The sequence below is a fragment of the Mobula hypostoma genome, chromosome 3 (assembly GCF_963921235.1).
Source record: "Mobula hypostoma chromosome 3, sMobHyp1.1, whole genome shotgun sequence".
In the NCBI taxonomy this organism is placed as follows: Eukaryota; Metazoa; Chordata; class Chondrichthyes; order Myliobatiformes; family Myliobatidae; genus Mobula; species Mobula hypostoma.
The window spans coordinates 172,910,842-172,937,444 of record NC_086099.1 but is presented as its reverse complement, the minus strand read 5'-3'; the positions used below and the strand labels follow the sequence as shown (position 1 = coordinate 172,937,444).

At 40.7% G+C, this 26,603-nt stretch overlaps 1 long non-coding RNA gene across 2 annotated transcripts in view; it reads right to left on the bottom strand.

Moving 5' to 3' along the window:
• Positions 1–26,603, bottom strand: part of LOC134343607 (uncharacterized) — a 146,556-nt gene that overhangs the window by 108,994 nt on the left and 10,959 nt on the right. For both annotated transcript variants that reach the window (XR_010017287.1, XR_010017286.1), the window contains exon 2: positions 16,272–16,346. This is a non-coding gene — a long non-coding RNA (uncharacterized LOC134343607). The remainder of the gene's footprint in view (positions 1–16,271; positions 16,347–26,603) is intronic.

The window sequence follows — 26,603 nt, the reverse complement described above, 5'->3', positions numbered from 1 at the left end:
TGATCAGGGACAGTCAGCATGCCTTTGTGAAGGGCAGATCATGTCTAACAAGCCTGATAGAGTTCTTTGAGGAGGTGACCAGGCATATAGATGAGGGTAGTGCAGTGGATGTGATCTATATGGATTTTAGTAAGGCATTTGACAAGGTTCCACACAGTAGGCTTATTCAGAAAGTTAGAAGGCATGGGATCCAGGGAAGTTTGGCCAGGTGGATTCAGAATTGGCTTGCCTGCAGAAGGCAGAGGGTGGTGGTGGAGGGAGTACATTCAGATTGGAGGATTGTGACCAGTGGTGTCCCACAAGGATCTGTTCTGGGACCTCTACTTTTCGTGATTTTTATTAACGACCTGGATGTGGGGGTAGAAGGGTGGGTTGGCAAGTTTGCAGACGACACAAAGGTTGGTGGTGTTGTAGAGAGTGTAGAGGATTATCAAAGATTGCAGAGAGACATCGATGGGATGCAGAAGTGGGCTGAGAAGTGGCAGATGGAGTTCAACCCGGAGAAGTGTGAGGTTGTATACTTTGGAAGGACAAACTCCAAGGCAAAGTACAAAGTAAATGGCAGGATACTTGGTAGTGTGGAGGAGCAGACGGATCTCGGGGTATATGTCCACAGATCCCTGAAAGTTGCCTCACAGGTGGATAGGGTAGTTAAGAAAGCTTATGGAGTAACACACATCAAAATTGCTGGTGAACGCAGCAGGCCAGGCAGCATCTGTAGGAAGAGGTGACTGCACCTCTTCCTACAGATGCTGCCTGGCCTGCTGCATTCACCAGCAACTTTGATGTGTGTTGCTTGAACTTCCAGCATCTGCTGAATTCCTGTTGTTTAAGCTTATGGGGTGTTAGCTTTCATAAGTCGAGGGATAGAGTTTAAGAGTCACGATGTAATGATGCAGCTCTATAAAACTCTGGTTAGGCCACACTTGGAGTACTGTGTCCAGTTCTGGTCACCTCACTATAGGAAGGATGTAGAACTATTGGAAAGGGTACAGAGGAGATTTACCAGGATGCTGCCTGGTTTAGAAAGTATGCATTATGATCAGAGATTAAGGGAGCTAGGGCTTTACTCTTTGGAGAGAAGGAGGATGAGTGGAGACATGATAGATGTGTACAAGATAATAAGAGGAATAGATAGAGTGGATAGCCAGCGCCTCTTCCCCAGGGCACCACTGCTCAATACAAGAGGACATGGCTTTAAGGTAAGGGGTGGGAAGTTCAAGGGGGATATTAGAGGAAGGTCTTTTACTCAGAGAGTGGTTGGTGCGTGGAATGCACTGCCTGAGTCACTGGTGGAGGCAGATACACTAGTGAAGTTTAAGAGACTACTAGACAGGGATATGGAGGAATTTAAGGTGGGGGGTTATATGGGAGGCAGGGTTTGAGGGTCGGCACTACATCGTGGGCCGAAGGGCCTGTACTGTGCTGTTAAAAAAAAAGAAAAAGAAAATACAAACACCTATGTCAGGATGCTGTTCATCAACTATAGCCCAGCATTTAACACCTTCATTTCCACAATCCTGAATGAGAAGTTACAGACTTTGGGCCCCTGTACCTCTCCCTGCAATTAGATCCTCGACTTCCTCACTGGAAGACCACAATCTGTGCAGATTGGTGATAATATCTCCTCCTTACTGACGATCAACACTGGTGCATCTCAGGGGCATGTGCTTAGCCCACTGCTCTACTCTCTATATACCCATGACTATGTAGCTAGGCATAGCTCAAATACCATCAATAAATTTGCTGATGATACAACCATTGTTGGTAGAATCTCAGATGGAGACGAGAGGGTGTACAGGAGTGAGATATGCCAACTAGTGGAGTGGTGCTGCAGCAACAACCTGGCACTCAACGTCAGAGCTGTTTGTGGCCATCAGGAAGGGTAAGACGAAGGAACACATACCAATCTACACTGAGGGATCAAAAGTGGAGAGAGTGAACAGCTTCAGGTTTCTGGGTATCAAAATCTCTGAGGACCTAACCTGGTCCCATCATATTGATGCAGCTATAAAGAAGGCAAGACAGCGACTATACTTCATTAGGAGTTTGAAGAGATTTGGTATGTCAACAAATACCCTCAAAAACTTCTATAGATATACTGTGGAGAGCATTCTGATTGGCTGCATCATTGTTTGGTTATTGGGGGGCTACTGCACAGGACTAAAACAAGCTACAGAGGGTCATAAATTTAGTTGGCTGCATCTTGGGTACTAGCTTACAAAGTACCCAGGACATCTTCAAGGAGCTGTGTCTCAGAAAGCAGTGTCCATTATTAAGGACCTCCAGCACCCAGGGCATGCCCTTTTCTCACTGTTATCATCAGGTAGGAGGTAAAGGAGCCTGAAGGCACACACTCAGCGATTCAGGAACAGCTTCTTCCTCTCTGCCATCCGATTCCTAAATGGAGATTGAACCCTTGAACACTACCTCACTTTCTTAAATACATGTTGTTTTTGTTTTTGCACAACTTTTTATCTGTTCAATATTGATATACTGTCATCGATTTACTTACTTATTTATTTTTCTTCTATATTATGTATTCCATTGAACTGCTGCTGCTAAGTTAACAAATTTCACGACACATGCCAATGATAAAAAACCTGCTTCTGAACATAACCAGCAGGAACTTTTATAATTCCTCTATCACTCCTGCCCTGTTCTTTCTCCTGCAATGCATCTGCATAGCGTTATTATCTGAGCGGCAGACAAGCACTCTATTGTATCGCGTCCATGCTTGGCTTTCCTATTCACCAGTGTTGCTAATGTGTTAACAGATTTCCTTCCACCTAGAAAAGGAACGATTGAAGGATTCTGAGACAGTTTATTATCCACAACCAGCAGCCTTTCTTTTAGTAATGGTAGTGCTTCATACACAGTCAGTTCCATCTTCTCCCTCAGATCATCATTTCATCTGCTGCCTGTTGCAATTAAAGCAGTTTAATGTGTTGTGGGGTGTCAATAGTGAGCATGTTCAATATTCACAAATGAGAGGAAATCTGCAGATGCTGGAAATCTGAGCAACACACACAAAATATTGTGTGCAGTTTTGGTATTGTGTGCAGTTTTGGTCCCCTAATCTGAGGAAAGACATTCTTGCCATACAGGGAGTACAAAGAAGGTTCACCAGGTTGATTCCTGGGATGGCAGAACTTTCATATGATGAAAGACTGGATCGACTAGGCTTGTACTCTCTGGAATTTAGAAGATTGAGGGGGGATCTGATTGAAACGTATAAAATTCTAAAGGGATTGGACAGGCTAGATGCAGGAAGATTGTTCCCAATGTTGGGGAAGTCCAGAACAAGGGGTCACAATCTGAGGATAAAGGGGAAGCCTTTTAGGACTGAGACAAAGAAAAACTTCTTCACACAGAGAGTGGTGAGTCTGTGGAATTCTCTGCCACAGGAGACAGTTGAGGCCAGTTCCTTGACTATATTTAAGAGGGAGTTAGATATGGCCCTTGTGGCTAAAGGGACCAGGGGTATGGAGAGAAGGCAGGTACAGGGTTCTGAGTTGGATGATCAGCCATGATCGTACTGAATGGCGGTGCAGGCTCGAAGGGCCGAATGGCCTACTCCTGCACCTATTTTCTATGTTTCTATGTTTCTATGTTTCTAAAAAGCTGGAGGAACTCAGCAGGCCAGGCAGCATCAATGGAAAAGAGTGCAGTCGACGTTTTGGGCCGAAACTGTACTTTTTTCCATAGATGCTGCCTGGTCTGCTGAGTTCCTCCAGCATTTTGTGTGTGCTGTTCAATATTTAATTTAAGTTTCAAGAGGTTAAAAAAATCAATGAACTATTGTATTTTATCAGCAAGAAAAGCCATCATAAACATAATAATGCATGGAGAAGACCTAGAGGTTGCAATCATATCGAAGAAATTCAGAAGTAATATTAGTTCTATACATATATTTTAATCAAATCTTATGCTGTCTATTCAATCTAGTGTAATTATTTGTTGTTTAATGAATAAAATGATTCAACAGGGTACAATATCAGAAGTATACTTTTAATAGAAACATTCTCCCTCATCTTAAGCTAATACAAACCAATTTCAGAATACATTAAGTTTCAAACATGAAACACATATGTTAGAGAAATAAATATTTGAATAATTCTTCCAGATAACAGAGGGAAAAAAACTCTTTAAAAATATAACTACAATGGCAGAGAAAGGTTGTAGACACAAGAGATTCTACAGATGCTGGAAATCTTGAGCAACGCACACAAAACGCTCGAACAATTTACCAAGTTGGACAATGTCTATGGAGGAGAATAAACAGGGCTATAAACAGCATAAAATGTCAACTGTTTATTCCCCTCCATAGATGTTGCCTGACTTACTTAATTCTTTCAGCATTTTGTGCAAATAAGGTCAAAATTCAAGGATTTGAAAGCCTTGTTTTTACTTTGACCATTCTTAGTTTGACTGGCATTAAGCAGACTTGAATTGTACAAAAGGAAGTGGAAGTGGATACACGTACAGTGGTAAATTCAGAGAATCATTCCCTTTCTTCCTGCTTTGTGCTTCATATAGATTTGTTTTCTGCTACTGAGCTCTCTCACTTTATAAACAAAGCAAGGTAAATAATGTTTTAATAGGAAAGCCAGTTTTGGATCTGTTTCTCTTATTACCAAACTATCACCTTTTGGATTTGAGAGATAAAAGGGCCTTGTCCTAAAGTGTAAGGTAAAAATATACTGCAGATGCTGGAAATCTAAAATAAAAATAGAAAATACTAGGAATACTCCAAGCGTGTCGGTGAAGAGAGAAGCAGAGTTATGCGTCATGTTGATGACCTTTCGCAAGAACTAGGGACATGTTCGGCACAGCTTTGTGGGCCGAATGGCCTGTATTGTGCTGTAGGTTTTCTGTGTTCTATGTTCTAACTACTGGAAATAAAAGAAGTTTGTGCTTCTGAGAAAGATGGGGAAGGAGCAAAGGGATAGAATGGAGATCAGGAAAGACTGAGTGTCACTGAAGGAAGGAGAGGAATAGGAGAAAGCAAATAAAGTCTGAAATAGCAGAGGGGAACCACCTTCAGCACTCTCACATCCTTGCGATTTCTTGATGACCAGAAATGCATGCAGTACTCTAGCTGAGGTCTGACCAAGGGTTTATAAAGTTGGAGCATAACCTCCCTACTTCCTTTATTCAATGCATCACCTAATAAAGACATGTATCCTGTTATCTACCTGTGTTGCTACCATTGAGGAGCTATGGATTTGCACTGAGAGCTCTCTTTGTTTCTCAATACACCCCAGGTTCCCACGATTCACGATATATGTCCAAACCTCATTAGTGCTCTCAAAGTACATCAACTCACAAGAGCCAGATTAAACTCCATCTACCATTTGTCAGCACAAATCATCAAAACGTTGATATTGCTCAGCAACCCAAGACTAAGTTGCACACTATCAACAACTTAGTTCTGTCCATGAAGATACTGATCTTGTCTCTCACACCCATATCCAAGTTACTTATATGTATAACAAACAGCAAGTGTCCCAGCACTGATCTTTATTGGACACTACTAGTCCCAGGAATTCATCAAACAAACAACCCTCTACCATCACCCTCTGTTGCTTACTGCCAAATCAAGTTCCAAATCGGTTTGTCAATGTGCTGCAGATCCCATGGGCCCTAACCTTTTGAACTAGTCTCCCATGCGGGACCATGACAAATATGTTATTAAAAACAAGAGAAAATCTGCAGATGCTGGAAATCCAAGCAACACACAGAAAATGCTGAAGGAGCTCAGCAGGACAGTCCACATCTATAGAAAAGAGTACAGTCGATGTGCTGGGCCAAGAGCCTTCGTCAGGTCCTGATGAGGGGTCTCGGCCTGAAATGCCAACCATTTACTCTTTTCCATAGATGCTGCCTGGTCTGCTGAGCTCCTCCGGCATTTGTGTGTGTTGCTTGAATACATTATGAAAGTCCATTTAAATCACAAATCCAACTCTGTCCTCATCAATACACAATTACCTCTTCAAAGAATTCAATCATAAGACCACAAGACATAGGAGATGAATTGGGTTATTCGGATATCAGAGCCTGCTCCACCATACCAACATGGTGCCTCTATTCTGAGGTTGTGCCCTCTGGTCCTAGACTCCCCAACTCCACCTGGCACATAATTAATTATTATTTATTTAATTTATTAATTATTAATTATTGTTTATTTCGGCTTTTTTCTTAAAGATGTGCTGAGTGCGTTCCAGCCACCACTGCTTTCTTCACGACAATGTATCGGTCCGCAGCCCGGAGGTTGGGGATCACTGCTCTGCACATCCACTCTATCTAGGCCTTTCACTATTCGATAAGATTCAATGAGATCCCACCTCATTCTTCTAAACACCAGTGAGTACAGGCCCAGAGCCATCAAACACTCCTCATATGTTAAGCATTTCACTTCAGGAATCATTCTCAGGAACCTCCTCTGGACTCTCTCCAATGTGAGCACTTCCTTTCTTAGATTAGGGGCCAAAACATCTCATAACATTCCAAATATGGTCTGACCAATGCCTTCACATTCTAGTCCTCTTGAAATGAGTGCAGACATTGCACTTGATTTCATTACCACTGACTCAATCTGCAAGTTAACCTTTAGGAAATCCAGCATGAGGACTCCCAAAAGCCTTTGCACCTTTGACTTCTGAATTTTCCCCCATTTAGAAAATGAGCTATGCCTTTATTCCTTCTACCAAAGTGCATAACCATACACTTCCCGAGACTATATTCTATCTACCACTTCCTTGCCCATTCTTCTAATCTGTCTGAGTCCTTTAGCACAACCTGCCCCTCCACCCATCTTCACATCGTCAGCAAACTTGGCCACAAAACCATTAGTTCCATCATCCAAGTCATTGACAAACAGTATAACGTGAAAATATGCAGTCCCAAAACTAGCTCCTATGGAACACCACTTGAAACTAGTAGCCAACTAGAAAAGGCCTATCACCTACCACCCCACTAGCATTCCATGTCCAGCACATAATTCTCCATAACTCCCACCATACCCAATGGGATCCTGCCACCAAACACATCTTTTCTCCTCCCTACTCTCCGCTTTCTGCAGGGATCGTTCCCTACATGATTCCATGTCCACTCATCCCTCCCCACTAATCTCCCTCCTAGCACTTAACCTTGCAAGCACAAGTTCCACACCTCCTCCCTTACTACCATTCAGGGCCCCAAACAGTCCTTCCAGCTGAGACAACACTTCCCCTGTGAGTCTATTGGGGGGCATCTACTGTATCTGGTGCTCCCAGGGTGGCCTCCTGTATATTAGTGAGACCTGACACAGATTGGGAGACCACTTTGTTGAGCGTCTCTACACCATCCACCACAAAAACAGGATCTCCCAGTGGCCACACTTTCCAACATGTCAGTCCATGGCCTCCTCTACTGCCGCGATGAGGTCACACTCAGGTTCGAGGAGCAACACCTTATATTCCATCTGGTTAGCCTCCAACCCGATGGCATGAACATCAATCTCTCAAACTTCCTGCAATTGCCCCCTCCATTCTCTATCACCATTCCCCATTCCTGTTTCCCTCTCTCACCTTATCTCCTTACCTGTCCACCACCTACCACATGCTCCTCCCCTTCCCTTTCTTCCATGTTCTTCTACCCTCTCCTATCAGATTCCCCATTCTTCAGCCCTTTACCTCTTACCAATCAACCCCAGCTCTTTACCTCAACCCCTCCACCTCTCCCAGTTTCACCTATCACCTACCACCTTGTACTTCTTCCTCCCCTCCCCCCACCTTCTTACTCTGACTTCTCCTCTAATTTTTTTTCCGGTCCTAATGAGAGATCTCAGACCAAAACATCTACTGTTTACTCTTTTCCATAGATGCTGCCTAGCCTGCTGAGTTCCTACAGCATGTTTGTGTGTGTTGCTTTGGATTTCCAGCATCTGCAGATTTTTTCATATTTACTACCAGAGAAAGCTCCCTTTATTCCATTCTTTACCTTAAGGTCCCTAATCAAATCTGATTCATTACATGACACTCAGTCCAGATTTGCCTGTTCCCTAGTGGGCTCCACCATAAACTGCTCTATCGAACAATCTTGTAGGCATTCTAAGAATTTCCTCCCTTGAAATCCACTGATTTTCAAGATCTACCTGCATATTGAAATCCCCCATGATTATCAGAACATTGCTCTTTTAACATGTCTTTTCTACCTCCTGTGGAATTTTTACCCTACATGCTGGCTATTGTTCGAAGGCCTGTATGTAACTCCCATCAGGATCTTTTTACCCTCACAGCTTCTTTAGCGTTACGACATTTTTTTGGGAGGCTCGGAAATAAAGCTAAATATCAACCAAGTTTGTTTTCCTGAATGATAATGCTATTTTTCTGGGGGTATTGTTGTTTTTCTATTAACTTGGCTATCTCTCAGATGTGAGAATGGGAAAAATACTAACATAGACAATTATATGTTGCCATCACGAGGAATTCTGCAGATGCTGGAAATTCAAGCAACACACATAAAAGTTGCTGGTGAACGCAGCAGGCCAGGTAGCATCTATAGGAAGAGGTACAGTCGACGTGTCGACTGTACCTCTTCCTATAGATGCTGGCTGGCCTATATGTTGCCATATAGTCTTGTGTAAGATTGTGAAATGCCTGAACCCTCTCTAGAAGAAATAAGCTTTCATATTGAGATAAAATAACATTGTCTTAAGCTGTTGGCAGGCTTATAAATCTGAGGATATAGTACAAATCTGATAATTAACCACTTGCACATCTTAATGTCACAGAAATGTTATTTCAGAAAATGCAACATATGGAAAAATCCACATTGCTATTGTTCACATGTATTGGTAAGGAACCTTGTGCTGTTTAAGCTGGGGAACTGGCATTGTCTAAATTTTTCTGTAGCTTGGTTTGTGAGTTGGATTGGTCCCCTCCATAGATAGGCATCCCTGAAATGCAAACTTCTAATGATTGTGAAACAGTATAAATACCAAAAATCAAAAAATGTAATTAGCACAGAGGTCTATGAAACTGTTGCCATCACTGAGACAGGGTTGAGGGACAGGCAGCAACCGGCAACTCAGTATCCCAGGGTGGAGAGTTTTCAGGCTGGACAGAGAAACCATTAAAAGGGGAATAGGTGTTGCACTATTTGTGAAAAGTTGCATTACTTCAGTATTGAATGAGGATATCCACAAAAGGCTCCTCAAATGTGGAGGGAAGGGAAAAGATTAAAAACAAAAAGGGTGTTATCTCTACTAGGGTGTATTACAGACTTCCCAACTGTCAAAAAGAAACCAAAGAACAGATTGGCAGGTAAACAGCAGAGAAATGTAATAAAAAAAATAAGGTTATTTCAACTTCCATAGTCATAGTCATAATCATACTTTATTGATCCCGGGGGAAATTGGTTTTCATTATAATTGCACCATAAATAATTAAATATTAATAGAACCATAAATAGTTAAATAGTAATATGCAAATTATGCCAGGAAATAAGTCCAGGACCAGCCTATTGGCTCAGGGTGTCTGACCCTCCAAGGGAGGAGTTGTAAAGTTTGATGGCCACAGGCAGGAATGACTTCCTATGATGCTCTGTGTCGCATCTCGGTGGAATGAGTCTCTGGCTGAATGTACTCCTGTGCCCACCCAGTACATTATGTAGTGGATGGGAGACATTGTCCAAGATGGCATGCAACTTGGACAGCATCCTCTTTTCAGACACCACCGTCAGAGAGTCCAGTTCCATCCCCACAACATCACTGGCCTTACGAATGAGTTTGTTGATCCTGTTGGTGTCTGCTACCCTCAGCCTGCTGCCCCAGAACACAACAGCAAACATGATAGCACTGGCCACCACAGACTCGTAGAACATACTCAGCATCGTCCGGCAGATGTTAAAGGACCTCAGTCTCCTCAGGAAATAGAGATGGCTCTGACCCTTCTTGTAGACAGCCTCAGTGTTCTTTGACCAGTCCAGTTTATTGTCAATTCGTATTCCCAGGTATTTGTAATCCTCCACCATGTCCACGCTGATCCCCTGGATGGAAACAGGTGTCACCAGTACCTTAGCTCTCCTCAGGTCTACCACCAGCTCCTTAGTCTTTTTCACATTAAACCGCAGATAATTCTGCTCACACTATGTGACAAAGTTTCCTACCGTAGCCCTGTACTCAGCCTCATCTCCCTTGCTGATGCATCCAACTATGGCAGAGTCATCAGAAAACTTCTGAAGATGACAAGACTCTGTGCAGTAGTTGAAGTCCGAGGTGTAAATGGTGAAGAGAAAGGGAGACAAGACAGTCCCCTGTGGAGCCCCAGTGCTGCTGATCTCTCTGTCGGACACACAGTGTTGCAAGCACACGTACTGTGGTCTGCCAGTCAGGTAATCAAGAATCCATGACATAAGGAAAGCATCCACCTGCATCGCTGTCAGCTTCTCCCCAGCAGATGGTGTTGAACGCACTGGAGAAGTCAAAAAACATGACCCTCACAGTGCTCGCTGGCTTGTCCAGGTGGGCATAGACACGGTTCAGCAGGTAGATGATAGCATCCTCAACTCCTAGTCGAGGCTGGTAGGCGAACTGGAGGGGATCGAAGTGTGGCCTGACTGTAGGCCGGAGCAGCTCCCGAACAAGTCTCTCCAGGGTCTTCATGATGTGGGAGGTCAATGCCACTGGTCTGTAGTCATTGAGGCCGCTGGGGCGCAGCGTCTTCGGCACAGGGACGAGGCAGGACGTCTGCCACAGCACAGGAACCCTCCGGAGCCTCAGGTATTAACTGAGGTTCCCAAGTATTAACTGAGATTACCTTAGTGTTGAAGGCTCAGAGGAGGCAAAATTTTTGAGCTGTGTACAGGAGAGGTTTTTGATGAAGTACATAGTTAGGCCAGTGATGGAAGGAACATTACTAGATCTTCTGGAGAAATGAGCTGGTCAATTGGAGTGTCAATAGGGGAATATCTTGGAGATGTGATCAGAACTCTTGTTTATCTTAAAATGGTTATACAAAAGGTGAATCTGTAGAATTCATTGTCACGGACAGCTGTGGGGGCCAAGTCACTGGGTATATTTAAAGCAGTGATTGATATGTTCTTGATTATTCAGGATGTCAAACACTACGGAGGAAAAGCAGGAGCATGAGGTTGAGAGGGAAAAGAAATCAGACATGATGGAATGGGTGGAAGAGACTCGAGGAGCTGAATGGCTTAATTCTACTCCTGTGTCTTAGGGTGTTATGGTTTATCTGCATAATGGAAAGTGCTAGAGTTAGGACTAACTAATTACAGTGGAAGCCAGGGGTAACAAAAACAGGGAACCTTGGATGTCAAGGGCTATTGAGGGTTGGATAAAGCAAACAGAGGAAGCATATAGGAAACTAATGTCAGGGGAGGCTTGTAAAGAGAATAAAATGTGTAGGGAGACACTTAAAAACTAATCAGGAAGGCAAAGAGGAGTCATGAGAAATTGCTGGCAGACAGGAAACATCCAAAGGCATTTTACAAGTATGTTAAGGGCATGAGAATGGGGTCCAATCATGGACAATCTGCATGTGGAGATTGAAGATACAGGTGAGGCCCTATAGTAATTCATTGGTGTTTGCAAAGGAAATGGTCTTCGTACAATTCAGGGAAAGGGCAGGTAAAGGTCTACTACAGGTCTCCATAAATAAAGAGATATTTGAGGTAATTGATAGCTTAGCAGGCTTAAAGTGAATATGCTGTAGATTCCTAGAATAAATGGAATTTATCCATGGTGCTCCCAAAGGCAACCAAACAGGTTGCGCTGGCTCTGGCTGAGATTATTAAATCTTCACTGTTCACAGGTAAGGTACCAGATAACTGGAGCACAACAGATGTGTTCCCCCTTCATAAGAAAGGCAGCAGAATAAAGCCTGATTACTATAGATCTGTTGGTGCAACAACAGCATTAGGGAAGGGACTGGGAAAAAAAGTTCTGAGGGAGGGGATGAATGACTACTTGGAAAGTTACAGACAAATCAGACAGTGAACAAGGCTTTGTAAAGGGCAGATCCTATTTGACCAATTTGATTGGGAGAGGGTGAACAGCAGAAATCTTGGTACATATTGGTGCTAATGACATAGGTAGGAAATGGGATGAGGCCCTGAAGAGAGAATACAGGGAGTTAGGTAGAAAGCTGAAAAGAAGGACCTCAAGAATAGTAATCTCTGGATTGCTGCCTGTGCCACGTGCCAGTGAGAGTCAGAATAATGATGCTTTTGCAGGTGAATGTGTGGCTGAGAAACTGGTGCAGGGGGCAGGGTTTCAGATTTCTGGATCATTGGGATCTCTTTCGGAGAACAGATGACCTGTACTAAAGGGACGGGTTACACCTGAACCTGAGGGGCACCAATATCCTTGCAGGCAGGTTTGACAGAGCTGTTGGGGAGGGTTAAAACTAATTTGGCAGGGGGGATGGGAACCAGAGTTATTGGGCTGAGGATGGGGCAGTTGGTACATAATTAGATGTAGTGTGTAATAAGACTGTGAAGAAGGAAAGGCAGATTATAGAGCAAAATTGCAGTCAGTGAGATGAGTTGAAGTGTAACATGGGGGCAAAATCAAAAAAGGTGATGAAAGAGGACCGAAAGTGTTATATAGGATTTGAAAGCATGCAGTATACAGAATAAGGAAGATGATCTTGTAGCACAGTTAGAGATTGGCAGGTATGACATTCTGGCTGAAAGAAGATCAAAGTTCGGAGCTTAACATCCAATGTTATGCATTGTATTGAAATGGTAGGCAGGGAGGCAGAGGGGTTGGGATGGCTCCATCGGTATAAATGACATCAAATCCACTGAAGGAGGTGACATAGGATCAGAAAATAAGATCATAAGTCATAGGAGCAGAATTAGACCATTCGACTAAGTCTGCTCCGCCATTCCATCATGGCTGATCTATTATCCCTCCGAACCCCATTCTCCTGCCTTCTCCCCATAACCTTTGATGCCCTGACTTATCAAGAACTTATCAACACCTGCTTTAAATACACTCAATGACCTGGCCTGCACAGCCGTATGTGGAAAAGAATTCCACAGATTCACCACCCTCTGGCTAGAAAAAATTCTTCTCATCTCTGTTCTCAAGGGTCAATCCTTTATTCTGAGGCCGTGCCTGCTGTATTTTTTGGGATGAATAGTTCAGTAAACATTTCATCTCACATGTCACTGACATTAATTCTGTTTCTCTCTCCACAAACACTGCCTGATTTTTGAGTATTTCTAATCAGTTTTCATTTCATCTCATCGTTTATAGATAATTATTTGCAGATAAGAATTTCTCAGACAGCAATTTTTTAAAAGAGGGAAAGAAATTTGTTTGGTATTTTCATGTATGAACCACAGAAGGAAATAGGTATCCTCACTGTGTGCAGTTCAGTAGGTATTTATCATTGATAGTTCAATGGATAATTGGTACAAAGCATTTCCTCCAAGTCAAAGTCTTTGAATGTTTAGTATCTGAGCCCATGGTGTTCTACTTCCATATCAACGAATTAAAATCAGGTTTATCATTTTTCTGGTGATTAAAGTTAACTTAATGAACCCAGTCTTTGCTTCCATACTGTCCAGAAGTTTCATGTATCGATAATTCATTTGTGAAGATATCTACAATTTACTATATTAAATTAGAAAATAGAAGTTCCAGAACATTTGGTAGTGTCCGTGAAGAGAGAAACAGTTCTATGACATTTTTTCACTTTCTGTTTTTACTTCAGAATTTCAATATCTGCACATCTTTGTTTTATCGTCTTTTACTAATTTCGGCCTGTGTTCTCCCTTGTTACAGTTTACGGAGTGATTTCCAATTTATCTGTTCCATCTTTTTAAAAGTTCTTTTGAATACAGGTAATGTTGAAGCTGACAACTGCTCAGCACTAGTTGCTTTGAGAATGTTCTAACAGGCATTCTCTAAGTGGTAATGGTGCCTGTAAAAGGGTCACAAAAGGCAAGCCAGTCTATTTGATTTGATATTCTACTGCTGCTTGACAGGGACAACACAGCTTGTAAGTCTGTTCAAGATGGTATTTATACATCATGACTTATTTTTGAAGTGGTTCAGTATGCTATAGCAAATTACTACTCTTTACAGGAAATCTTTAAAATAACTACTTTTGGGTGATACTTACAGCTGTTAGAAACATTTGAATAAATCTGTGAGAAATATAGAACTAATATGCATTTTTGCCAATGAATCTACTTTTCAAATGCATCAAACTCTTCTGAAAACATTAGCTTTCTCTTAAAATTAAATTTCAGAATCTGGGCACTACTGTCAAGGCCAGCATTTGTAGCTCATACCTAATTGCTCTTGAAAAGGTAATGGTAATCTACATCTTGAACCACTATAATCCTGGTAAAGCTACTCCCACAGTGCTGTTGGGTTGGGAGTTTCAGAAATCAAACCCAGCAGTAATGGTAATCCGTGAATAAATATCCACATCTGGTATACATGGTAATATTGAGAAAATGCATTTTATTTGTAGTGTTGAAGTTTGCAATGTTTGTAACTATGAAACATCTCTCCAGCCTCATAAACATAAATTGGAAGTATTTTAATGGTAAAAAAATTGTTTTATCATTACACTTATGGTTGTCCCAGGCAGGTTTTAACAAGTTTTATCTTTAATTGTGGCACTTAGTTATTTGTTGATTCAAGACATATGGATGATTTAAAAAAATGGAGAGCTATGTAGGAGAGAAGGGTTAAATTGAGCTTAGAGCAGGTTCAAAAGTTGGCACAATATCATGGGCCAAAGGATCTGTACTGTGCCGTAATGTTATGTGTTCTGTGTTTGATGCTCTGGGTTCTAACAACAAAATGAACTGCGAAGTTTTTTTAAAGTGGCGTTTAGTCGAAAGTCTGGAAAATATTCTTCCATCATCAAAGTCATTCAAACAGTTAAACACAGCAACAGAATATTAGGAAGAGTGAAAAGATATTTTTAGTGTTTAATTATCAGAGTATGATACACCAGACAAAAACAAAATGTTATTCTGAAAGTGTTAACTGAAAGGGGAAAACCAACACCAAGGCTGTTTATGAGAAGGGGATGAGCAGAATCTATTTTCTAAGGAAGGAAGCTGAGATCCTTCAATGTGTGCAGCAGGATGGTGGAGATCTTTTACCAGTCTGTTGTAGCAAGTGCAGTCTTCTTTGCGGCTTTATGTTGGGGGAGCAGCTTTGGTGCTGGTGATGTGAAAAGACTAAATAAACTCATCAAAAAGGCTGGATCCGTCCTTGGCTACAACCTGGACTCTCTTGAGTTAATGTTGGAGAGGAGGTCACTAAGCAAACTGTTATACATGATGGACAATATGGCACATCCTCTCTGTGTCCTACTGAATAAGCAGTGAAGCACCTTATCAAACAGACTCATTCAGCTCCACTGTCACAAGGATCGTTACAGAAAATCTTTCCTACCAAATGCAATAAGCATAGGCAACAGTTCATCTCTATGCGGCAGGAGAACACACATCATAGTACAATAGTCTCTGTTTTATTTTTCTGTACTTTACTATTGTGTATATTATTATTCTGCACTTCATTATTGGTTAAGTCTGGACACTGCTAAGTGTGTTTTTAAATGTTGATGCTGTAATGAAAGAATGGAAGCAGAGCACACAAACTGTATCACAATGCTGAACTGATAGAAAGTAAAACAGAAAATGATTTAAGTTCTCAGCAAGCCAGACATCTGTAGTAAGAATAGGGTGAATGTTTCAAGCCAATGATCTACAATCAAAAAATGGGAAAATTGGAGGTAAAACATGGTTCAAAATATATAGAATCAAGTTAAGAGAGAGAGAAAAAAATATTAGAAAGGTCTCTGCTAGGATCAAAGGCAGAAGAGCTGCAACAAATGTTGGAGCTGGCCAGAGAAGATGGTAAAGTTATCAAAGTAAATGCGAATTAATGGGAATGCTTAGCATACAAAGAATAATTATCGTGAGGGAAATAAAACAGTTGTTCAACTAGTAAAAGATGTTTCTACTGCAGTATATGCTAAGATGTTGTTTTTCCTTAGTTCTCAATCCAGGGTTATAAACCTTTCAGTTGTCAGACCTTGTAAACCCCTTGGCCTAAAGCATTTACTTGCTCCTCTAGGACATGGAACAATGAGATAAAGGCATCTTGGAACACTGAGTATAAGATTATAACTGAAATAGCCAAAAATTCCAGGTGCCAAAATGCAGACATCGCTCAAATTCATGTAAAGAGTTGGGTAATCAACATGAGGGAGCACATTAAAAAGAGTTACCTTTCAATCAAGTCCCTTTCAATCGGGACTTAAAAGGCAGAGTTTCGCGGCAGTTTCTCTGAGTTGGGCGGCAACCTGTCAATGAAAGGGATTCATTAGAAAGGGCCAATAAAAATCACTAAAGTGCAAACAAGGTAGTCATTCTTTTGAGTGTGCCAGTTTTAGAGTGGCTTTGGCTCATCAGGCTTGGGTGAGTTAAAGTATCTGGTAAGTCTCTCTCTTTCTGTTCTTATTTGTTCATCCTTTGTCTGTTAAGGCATTGTAGTGTAGTGAGAATGGTTCCAGGGCAGTGTTTTGTACAGTGTGTGGGATGTTCAAAGACTGGAAAAACCTCCAGTCTCCTGGATAAACAGATCTGCACCAGAAGCACTGAGTTGCAGCTCCTGAGATAACATAAGGAACTGGAACTTCAGCTCAATGACCTATGAATCATAAGGGAGAATGAGGAGGTGATAGGCAGGAGCTACAGGGAGGTAGTTGCCCCTAGGTTGCAGGAGACAGGTAACTGGGTGACAGTCAGAAGGAGGGAAAATGCACAGCCAGTACAGATTACACCCATGGCTGTTCCCCTCAATAATAGATAAACAACTTTAGATACAATTGAGGGGGATGACCTAACAGGGGTGAGCCACCCTCTCCAGGTCTCCAGCACTGAATCTGGTGCTGTGGCTCAAAGGAGCAGAGAGGTGAAGAGGACTGCAGTGTTGATAAGAGGTTCCACAGACAGAGGGACAGAGATGAGATTCTGTGGCACGGTAGAGACACCCAGATGGTATATTGCCTCCCTGGTGCCAGGATCAGAGATGTCTTGGATCGGGTCCATGGCACTGTCAAGGGTGAGGGTGAGCAGCCAGGTCTTCATGCATTTTTGCACCAATGACATAGGTAGACCAAGTGAGGAGGTCCTGAAGAGTGATTTGATAGAGCTAGGTATAAAGATGAAAAACAAAACCTCTAGGGTAGTAATCTCTGGATTTCTGCCTGTGCCATATGTCAGTGTGAATAAGAATAGAATGACTTGGCAAGTGAATACGTGGCTGAGGAACAGGTGCAGAGAAATTTATGGATCATTGGGATCTCTCCAGGGGAGGATACAACTTGTACAAAAGGGGATTCAAACTCTTTGTGGGCAGGTTAGCTGGAGTTGATCAGGTGGGTTTAATCTAATTTGGCAGAGGGATGGGAACTAGAGTGATAATGCTGAAGGTGAGGTAATACAGGACAGAAGGTGTTATGTTTGAATGCACTCACTTTACAGAAGAAGGTAGATGAACTTGTAGCTCAGATTGGCATGTATGATGTTGGAGGCATCACTGAATCATGGCTGTAAGAAGATTCTGGCTGGGAGCTTAATATTGAAGAATACACAGTGTATCGAAAGGACATAGGGTCAGAAGGTGTTGAATTGTTGTGGGTTGAGTTAAGGGACTGCAAGAGTAAAAAGACGCTGATGAGAGTTCTATACAGACCCCCCCAAACAGTAGTAGGATGTGGTCTACAAATTACAATGGGAGATAGAAATGCACGCAAAAAGGGCAATGTTATAATAGTCATGGGGGATTTCAATATACAGGTATATTGGGAAAATCAGGTTGTGTGGGATTCGAAGAGTGGAAATTTCTAGAATGCCTACGGATGACTTTTTAGAGCACCTTGTTGTTGAGCCCACTAGGGGATCAGCTATTCCGGATTGGGTGTTGTGCAATGATCTGGAATTGATTAGCGAGCTTAAGGTAAAAGAACCTTAGGGGTAAGTGTTCATAATATGATTGAATTTATCCTGAAATTTGAGAAGTAAAGCTAAAGTCAGATGTATTAGTGTTACAGTGGAGTAACGGGAATTACAGAGACATGAGAGAGGACCTGGCCAAAATTGATTGGAAAAGAAAACTGGCAGGGATATCAGCAGAGCAGCACAGGATATATACATCTCAAAGAAGAAGTAGTATTCTAAAGGCAAGATGACACAATCGTGGCTAACAAGAGAAGTCAAAGCCAACATAAAAGCCAAAGAGAAAGCATAAAATAGAGCAATAATTAGTGAGGTGGAGGATTGGGAAGCTTTTAAAAACCAACAGAAGGCAACTAAAAAAATCATTAAGAAGGAAAAGGTGGAATACGTACTAAAGTAAGCTATCCAATAATATTAAAGAGGATAACAAAATGTTTCTTCAAATACATAAAGTGTAAAAGGGAGACAAGAGTGGATATTGGACCACTGGAACAAGATGTTGGAGAGGTAGTAATGTGAACAAGGAAATGGCTGATGAACTAAATGAGTATTTTGCATCAGTCTTCACTGCGGAAGAATCTAGCAGTATGGTGGAAGTTCCAGAGTGTAAAGAGTCAGCAGTATGTGAAGTTGCCATTACTAGAGAGAAGCCTCTTGGAAAACTGAAAGGTCTGAAGGTAAATAAGTCACCTGTATCAGATGGTGTGCACTCCTGGGTTCTGAAAGAGCTGGCTGAAGAGATTGTGGAGGCTTTAGTAATGATCTTTCTAGAATCAATTGATTCTGGCATGGTTCTGGATGACTGGTAAATTGTAAATGTCACTCCAGTCTTCAAGAAGGGAGAGAAGCAGAAGGAAATTATAGGCCAGTTAGTCTGAGCTCAAATGTCGGGAAGGTATTGGAGTCGATTGTTAAGGATGTTGTTTTGGTGTACTTGGAGGCACATGATAAAATAGGCCATAGTCAGCATGGCTTCCTCAAGAGAAAATCTTGCCTGACAAATCTGTTAGAATTCTTCGAAGAAATAAGAAGCAGGATAGACAATTCAATTGATGTTGTGTATTTGGATTTTCAAAAGGCCTTTGACAAGGTGCCACACATGACACTACTTAACAAGTTAAGAGCTTATGGTATTACAGAAAAGATACTAGCATAGATAAAGCAGTGGCTGATTTACAGGAAGCAAGAGTAGGAATAAAGGGAACCTTTTCTGTTTGGCTGCCAGTGACTAGTGGTGTTCCGCAGGGGTCTGTGTTGGGACGAATTCTTTTTACATTATGTGTGACTGACTTGGATGAAGGAGTTGATGGCTTTGTTGCAAATTTTGCAGATGATACAAAGATTTGTTGACGGGCAGGTAGTTTTGAGGAAGTAGAGAAAGAACAGAGGACAGACTAGGGGAATGGGCAAAGAAGTGGCAAATGGAATACAGCGTCGGGAAACATGGCCATGCACTTTGGTAGGATAAATAAAAGATCTGACTATTTTCTAAATGGGAGAAAACACAAAAACCTGAGGTGCATAGGAATTTGGGAGTCCTCGTGCAGAATTCCCTAAAGGTTAATTTGCAGTTTGCGTCTGTGGTGAGGAAGGGAAATGAAATGTTAGCATTCATTTCAAAAGGACCAGAATATAAAAGCAAGGATGTAATGTTTAAGAATTTATAAAGCAATGGTGAAGCCTCGTGGATTATCATGAGAAGTTTTGGGCCCTTTATCTTAGAAAAGATGTGCTGACACTGGAGAGGGCTCAAAGGAATTTCATGAAAATGCTTCCAGGATTGAGCAGCTTGACTTACAAAGAGCATTTGATGGCATTAGGCCTGCTTTCACTAGGATTGAGAAGAAAGAGGGGTGACCTACTTGATGGCATTTGATGGCATTAGGCCTGCTTTCACTAGGATTGAGAAGAAAGAGGGGTGACCTACTTGATGGCATTAGGCCTGCTTTCACTAGGATTGAGAAGAAAGAGGGGTGACCTACTTGAAACCTATCCAATGGTGGATGTGGAGAGAATATTTTCTGTGGTGAGAGAGTCCTCAGAATAGAGGGGTGTCCTTTTAGAATGGAGATGAGGAGCAATCCCTTTACTCAGAGAATGGTGAACCTGTGTAATTCTTTGCACAGGCAGCTGTGGAGGGCAAGATTTTATGTTTATTTAAGGCAGACATTGATAGATTCTTCATTGGTCAGGGCAAGAAAGGATACAGAGAGAATGCAGGAGGTTGGTGCTGAGAGGAAAAATGGATCAGCCATGATGAAATGGCAGAGCAGACTCAATGGGTCAAATCTGCTTCTGTATCTTATGGTCTTATGGTAATTCAACAATCAATCTGCTCATTTAAATCTTTATATGGCATGGATACACCTCCCATCATTCCTGCAACCAACTGTTGTGTATTTAATATTTCAGTAATATTTGAGTAATATTGTAAATATATTGTTTGATTAAACATTCTTTGTTCTTTACAGAGTTCAATACAGGTCATATGTAAAGTATGTGAAGGCATATGTCATAAATGAACGTCTCGCTAAAAGTAAAAATAAAACTAAGACATGTTCTCCTGGGCTCCCATCATCTCCATTCAATTAGTTTTATATTTTGGAGTTACAAAACATAATAACCACATGTGTCAAATTAGCTGTTGCAGTCTGGATTGCTGATAGCCAACATAAGGACCTGATGCCTTGTGTCAAAGCAGAGGATGATGCCTTAGCTTCAGAACAGAGGCCCTGTGGCATTAATGGGAAGCCAATCAGAATACATAATCCCCATTTGCTCATCTTTGGAAAAGGAAAGCCTTTCAGTGGCAGCAGTTATGGAAATAACGTCTGGTCATCTATCAGAAGATACATCCCTTTATATTGCTTAACATCCAATTTTGTTTAGCAGGCACAGCTTGAAGTATCTTGGGAAGTTTGCTACATTAAACTAACTTTGTTAATATGATTTATTGCTGTTACCAATAGACGTTGTTAATATCTAAAATGATATCCCAGTGGCCACATATTTTAAAATATATATTTAATAATAGATGAAATAATGTCTATTTAAAACCCGTAAGTGTTTATCTATCAATATCACCAAAAACAGCCACTCATAGTACAGATGTAAGATTCCGTAAATTGTCAAAAGAATTCAACAAGTCATCCCTAAATACAACAGAAAACACTATTGGTTGCTAAGTGAAATTGGAAGAACAGCAACTAATAATGTTTAAAATTCAAAGCATTCTATGAAAGTCATGACAGCCCTCAGTAATGGCAAGTTGAAAGTCCATCAGAAAAGTAATTTTGGGTCATATTTTAAAAACGCGAACAACAGGAATTCTGCAGATGCTGGAAATTCAAGCAACACACATCAAATTTGCTGGTGAACGCAGCAGGCCAGGCAGCATCTCTAGGAAGAGGTACAGTCGACGTTTCAGGCCGAGATCATGAGTATTTTGGGGAATAAAGTCTGAGATCATATCAAGAAACACATTTTCCTTACACTCAAATGCAGAATAAGTGGACTATTTACCTACTTATTGAAAGTACACCCAGGCAGTATTTTATTCAGTTATTGTTTTTGCATTAAGTGTTTGAAATGTGTGGCCATGTTAAATGTTCAGATCATTTATTGAATAGTTTATTTTTTGCATAATAAATATATGGTAGGGAAAATTATTGTTTAACTGCCTATAAGTATTAATTAGGCATAGAATATCTTGAAAGGATTAAAATGATTACATGATTAAAAACACCACTGGGTGTGAGGCTGAGCTTTACTTAGAATCATTCTCTCCTCTCAGCTTACATCCTGCCCAACACCAACATCAACAGTTCACAAAGATGAACTACATATTGACTGAGTGAGTAATGAAAACTTCACTCTTGACTTTTAAGAACATAATTTAGGGCAAAATGGGATTTTTAAAAAAAATCCTTCAAGCCTGCTGTGCTATTTAATATCATGGCTAATCTGATCTTGACATCAGCACCTTCCTGTCTCTAGCCCAAAACACTAGACTCCCACATAATCTAAAAATCTGTCTACCTCTGTTTTGAGTACAGCTGAGGAACCTTTCTGGAGTAGGGAGTTACAAAGATTCATGATTCTATGGGAGAAGAAATTTGTCCTTACGTACAACTCAAGTGGACAACATTTATCCTGAAACTCTGCTTCTTAATTCTAGAAATCCCCACACAGGAAAACAATTTTAAAATCTGCACTTTTTCAAGCCCCCTATTCTCTTATAAGTTTTTCTCTTCTAAACTCGCAAAATTATAAACCAAACCTGCTGAACTGTCATTATTAGGCAATACCCTCATTCCAGAAGACTTTCTGAATGGCTTCCAGTGTGAAAATTTCCCTCCTTATAAGGAGAACAGAACTGTACAGCAAAGCAGGTGTGGTCTCACAAACACCCTGTAAGTTTAATCAAGATTTGCCTGCTTGTATATTCCATCCTTTTTGCAATAAAGGCCAATATTTTATTTGTTTTCCTAAATGTTCGATCCATTCTTATGCTAAGTTTCTCAATCTCATGTACAAAGAATGCAGTGATTCTTGCTGTGTGGTACAAGTAAAGTTTATTGGCTTAGTAGATTAGCACATACTGTACTTTAAATTTTATATTGTATGATTATGAGCAAGTAACAGTGTCATTTTAAATGAATTATGAAGAAAGTGGTTCTTGTTGAATTGTGCAGAAAAACCCACTAAGCATTTTTGAAGTCCACATTAAGTAACAATTATGGCAATCCAAAATTCTACTTTATTTCATCTCCACTGTAATTCTTTGCTTTACTAAGTTGCCTTGACAATAAAAACAGAATAAAGTTAAAACGTAATGCCTAGTTGTTTGAGTTAATCTATAAAAGATATTAATCTATTGGTAATTACCAAAATTTATGATATTCATATTAATGTTAAGCTTCACTTGAAAATAATTGCTTCATTTTTAAATTTTCATTCCTAGCTAACTTATGGTGTTTGTTCCAGAGAAAAGTTAAAGCAGAGACAATGCCACAGACACTCCTTTAAGAATGTAATGCTTATTAAAACTGCTGGATCCAAGAGGCCCAGGATTCCATTTGCCCAATGGGTGTTTCCCTGCTTTGAATTGACAAAGCAGCTTGGGGTTGAGCCCACCAACATAGAATGAAGACTCAGGGTAGTTGAAGTAAATTAATGGTTTCCCTTTTTACAGCAATTAAATACAACAAAGTAAAGATGTTTTAGTAGTGCCATTCAGTTTTTTTAACGCTTGAATATACGTCATAATTTGTTTCTGCTTTTAATTTTTGCTTTACATTTCCAATTAAATGCAAGATTTATTATTAGTATACACATATTAACCTGGACACGAAGTTAATTTGCTTGAATAATTAAAAGGAATGAATATATTTCAGTTGACAGTGCAAAATGTGTTATACAATAGTAGTACCACATTATACTTCATTATATATGCATTTTTGTTGTGAATGATAATTGTTGCTTTGGGGCCCTTACTTCTTTAAGATGGTATTAGATGATCAGCTACCCCCTTGGTTCCAATAAGGTTCATTCTGCAAGGAATTTTGAAAAAATAATACAGACCTTGCTTTGAGTTCTTTGTGTTTTGTGTATCTTTCAGCACATATTACAAATAGACTATTGGAAGTTGGAGAACAAATGTCCCAACATCTATACTTCCAACTTTCAAAACCAAACTCCCACTCATCGTTTAGCATGACTGTCTAGGGATGAATTTCATTTGGCAGTTTTCTTCACCTTTCTGCCTACTCAACAGAAATTTTAAATTCTTCTTCGCTACACAGTTTTTTTCTGCCTCTGTTAATCAAGATTAGACCATAAGATCACAAGATGTAGGAGCAGAATCAGGCCATTCAGCCCATCGAATCTACACTGCCAATTCCATCATGGCTGATCCCGGAACCCACTCAATCCCATACACCTGACCTCTCGCCATGCCCTTTGATGCCCTGACCAATCAGGAAACTATCAACTTCCACCTTAAATACACGCACGGACTTGGCCTCCACTGCATTCTGTGGCAGAGCATCCCACAGATTCACTATCCTCTAGCGAAAAAAATTCATCCTTCCCACTGTTCTCAAAGGACACCCCTCTATTTTGAGTCTGTGCCCTCTAGTTCTGGATACCCCCACCATAGGAAACATCCTCTCCACATCCACCCTGTATAGTCCTTTCAACATTCAGTAGGTTTCGATGAGATCCCCCCACATTCTTCTAAATTCCAGCTGCTAAATGCTCCCTTCATTCCTGGAATCATCCTTGTGAACTTCCTCTGGACTCTCTCCAATGACAACACATCCTTTCTGAGATATGGGGCCCAAAACTGTTGACAATACTCTAAGTGCAGCCTGACTAGTGTCTTGTAAAGATTCAGCATTATCTCCTTGCTTTTATGTTCTATTCCCCTTGAAATCAATGTCAACATTTCATTTGCCTTCTTTACCACAGACTCAATCTGTAAATTAACCTTCTGGGAGTCTTGCACAGGGACTCCTAAGTGCCTCTGCACCTCTGATATTTGAGTCTTCTCCCCATTTAGATAATAGTCTGCACTATTATTCCTTTTACCAAAACGCATTCTCATACATTTCCCAACACTCTATTCCATCTGCCAATTTTTTGCCCATTCTTCCAATTTGTCTGAGACCTGCTGCAATCACATTACTTCCTCAGCACTACCTACCTCTCCACCTATCTTCATGTGATCCGCAAACTTTGCCACAAAGCCATCAATTCCATGATCTAAGTCATTGACAAACAATGTGAAAAGTAGCGGTCCAATACTGACCCCTGAGAAACACCATTAGTCACTGGCAGCCAAACAGAAAAGGCCCCTTTTATTCCCACTCACTGCCTCCTGCCTACTAGACATTCCTCTATCCATGCCAGTATCTTTCCTGTTAACACCATAGGATTTTAACTTGTTAAGCAGCCTCATGTGTGGCACCTTATCAAATGCTTTCTGAAAATCCAAGTAAATGACATCCACTGCCTCTCCTTTATCCACTCTGCTTGTTACTTCCTTGAAGAACTCAAAAAGATTTATCAGGCAAGATTTCCCTTTACAGAAGCCATGCTGACTTTGACTTATTTCCTCCCTCAGCTTGCCATCTCAACAAGAGTGGAAGTAAAAGGGATTGGGGGGGGGAGGGGAGGAGGGGTGGCATTACTGGTTGGGGATACTATTACTGCTACAGAAAGGGTGGGTAATGTAGCAGGATCCTCTTTTGAGTCAGTATGGGTAGAAGTCAGGAACAGGAAGGGAGCAGTTACTCTATTGGGAGTATCCTATAGGCCCCCTGGTGGCAACAGAGATACCAAGGAACAGATTGGGAGGCAGTTTTTGGAAAGGTGCAAAAATAACAGGGTTGTTATCATGGGTGACTTTAATTTCCCTAATATTGATTGGCACCTGATTAGTTCCAATGGTTTAGATGGGGCAGAGTTTGTTAAGTGTGTCCAGGACAGATTATTAGGTAACGAACCGGGTCAGGTCACAGATCTCTCAGTGGGTGAGCATCTCGGGGACAGTGACAACCGCTCCCTGGCCTTTAACATTACCATGGAAAAGAATAGAATCAGAGAGGACAGGAAAAATTTTAGTTGGGGAGGGGCAAATTATGAGGCCATAAGGCCATAAAACTTATAAAACTAAAGAAACAAAAACCTGAACAATCCCTTGCAATTAATTAAAGAAGAAATTTTTTTACAATTAAAGTAAGGAAGATTTCAAAGTCTAGAAATACTTTGTAGAATCTGTTGAAGATGATAGCAATCATGTAGAAATGAAATTTAACTCTCTAAAGGATGCTTTGGTAGAATCAGCAAAGTCAGTGATTCCTAAAAAAGAAAAAAACGCAAAGAATAAATGGATGACAGATGAAATGAAAAATCTAATGGAAGAAAGGAGACGGAAGAAAGCAAATCCTATAGAATATAAATCCTTAGAGAAAAAGTTAAAAACTTATGTCAAAAAGTCAAAGAAGAATGGTTAAACCGGGAATGTGAGCAAATAGAAAGAATCCCTATTACTGATCCAAAAAGGTTACATCAACAAATCAAGAATATCACTGGTAAAAAGCTCCTCTGTTCTTCAAGTGGATGTTTGAAAGCAAAGGACGGTACCACTATCATGGAAAAAGATGAGATTATGAACAGATGGACTGAGTATATTCAGGAATTGTTTGAAGACGATCGAAGCGAAAAACCAGAAATTAAGAAAAACATTGAAGGTCCAAGTATTTTAAAATCTGGGGTTCGTAATACAATAAATAAGATGAAGAAAGGAAAGGCAGCAGGTCCTGATGAATCAGTAATAGAACAAATTATCGCCCTTGAAGATTATGGAATTGAAAAACTTACTGATTTAATCAATGACATTTATGAGACTGGAATAACACCATACGAGATGAAAAAAGTATTTATCACTCTTCCTAAGAAACCTGGAGCAATAGAATGTGAATTGCATAGGACCATAAGTTTAATGAGTCATATCACCAAGATACCTTTAAGAATTTTGATAACAAGAGCTAAAAGTAAGATACAACCTGAAATAGGCAAAGAACAATGTGGTTTTG